We start from the raw sequence: 2,159 nt of genomic DNA, 5'->3' as shown, positions 1-2,159 counted from the left end.
GAAACGGAAAAAGACAAGTCTTCATTACAAGAAACTATTTCATACAACTGTTGTATATACAACAGATAGATTTTAACAGTTAATTATGATAGAAATCAAGTGAATCCGAACATAATCAATGGTTTCTCATTTATTATTATTCCTCATTTTATTAGCAGGCTTTCAGCAAAGCACTTTAATATAACCTATATAGAGGCTAATGTCCTCAATGATTCAGTTTTATGACATGCCATATTCAATGGAACAGGGGGATCAGAGAAGGCTCCTGTAGAAATCTGGTCGAAAAAATATTCATTGGCAGCTTCAGTGTAGTGAACTCCATCCCAGTTTACGCGAACTGAAGGGCAAGCGCATGAACCCACAACTATTTTGGTACCGTCGTCTGCTGTAACTGTATCTCCACATGGAGCAGCAACACTGAAATTGTACTTTCCTCCGTAGCCACAACATGTTATAAGTGGAAACTCGAAACCTATAAATAATTCATGGTTGAGTGAATTGTTAGAAATATTAATTGAGGAAAATATATAATTATTATTTTGACAAATATTGATATGGTTTAATTAATTACCGTGTTTTTCTGGTTCACTGAATAAAGAATACTTGACAGAATAGATGTCAACGTGGACGAATGTAGCTAAAGGCAAATCCTTCCTGAGTTGAGCAACGATCTCCTTCAACTTGTGATTAAAATGCTGAGCAACTTCATTGTAAGCTTTTGCACAGCCTGCACTATCCTTTTCTGCCTAGGGAAAAAACGTTAAAATGAATGAAAGACAACCAATTGGTCCTGTGTTGTGAATCCAAAATGTTCTAGCTCCCAAATCGTATATTTTCTGCATCATCAACACTAACCCTCCATTAGTTTAGCTCTAAGAATAATGTAAATGTAATTAAGAGAGTGGAATTAATTAATGTAGGCGCGATATTGTCGAATAATCAATCTTTAAGAACCAAATTCAACCTTAACGTTTGCTGAGAAGCTATTCACAAGATCAGGGACAGTTGCATTCACTTCTTCCACAGTCAAGTTCAAGAATCCTTCTGTAAGATCATTTTGACCAATATCGAATGTGTATAAAGCCTTCTCAAAATAATATTCCTCGGGCACCAATTCAGCAAATATGCCTCCTACATATGCAAATGTATGAAGCTTTAGCTCACTTAGAAATGCATGTATTTCTCGATCGAACACAATATTCAAATGGAGGAATTATAATTAATGTTACCAGTTTCCCTGATAAACTGTGATCTGGGTATGAATTGCCGGAATTGCGAATATTGCACATCAAGGTAGAATGGACTAAATCCACCATGAGCAGGTATAATAGTAGTTGGTAGTTTAATGGTGGATGATGCTGTGGCAAAATCTGCACCATGTTTGAAGTTGCTTCCCAGGGAACTAAGATATGGACTCAGATATGGGAGATTGAAACTCTCGGCTGCCAATAAGATTGTCAATAAATGGAGAGTGCAAACACTAAAATCATTAACCAAATTAAGCAATTAAAACTACTGACCTATAAAATCTATTATGAGCCTTCCATCAGAGTACCTTCCTGTCGACCTGTGAAAGAAAGTCTCTCCATAAGGAGGGTTAAGAGGATAAAAGGCAGCTGCCTTGCCACCGGTATCGGAATTGGAGTCGCCGAAAGTTAAAGATTGCTGGAAATCACATGTTTCGGAAGCATAAGCTTGGGCAAGCATGCATAATAAGAAAGAGAAAGCGATGATAGGGTTGTTATTGGTTTCAGCGAACTCCATGAAGTGGAAGCAAAAACCAAGTGTTAATAACGCAACTCTAGTGGAAAGTTTTTTTTGTATTATATATAATAGTGAAAGGCTGATCTTTTAATTAGCTACACGCACGTAGACGTAGCATTCCGGATAATATCATCCAAACTCGCAATTGCGACTATTTATCTAAAAATTTCAAATTTTAAGCCGCTCTATTCCACCGAATATTATCATCAACATGGATCATAAATTCAACTATCATGTGCTTCGGTAAAATGATAACACTATTTTTATGTGCTTCGAGAGTATACCGCAAAAAAAAAAAGGATTCAACACTATTTTAGAGTTTTGCTTTTAAAAGCATAAACACAGAGTAAGCCTGGAGCACAGAGTGCATATGTGTGCATGTGCATATACGATCA

General features: G+C 36.5%; 1 pseudogene; it reads right to left on the bottom strand.

Annotated features, from left to right (window-relative positions):
- LOC110668759 (esterase-like) lies at positions 1-1,764 on the bottom strand (annotated as a pseudogene).
- Positions 1,765-2,159: the final 395 nt, after the last annotated feature.

The sequence above is a fragment of the Hevea brasiliensis genome, chromosome 16, assembly GCF_030052815.1.
Source record: "Hevea brasiliensis isolate MT/VB/25A 57/8 chromosome 16, ASM3005281v1, whole genome shotgun sequence".
Taxonomy (NCBI): Eukaryota; Viridiplantae; Streptophyta; class Magnoliopsida; order Malpighiales; family Euphorbiaceae; genus Hevea; species Hevea brasiliensis.
This window is presented reverse-complemented; position numbering and strand designations above follow the sequence as displayed.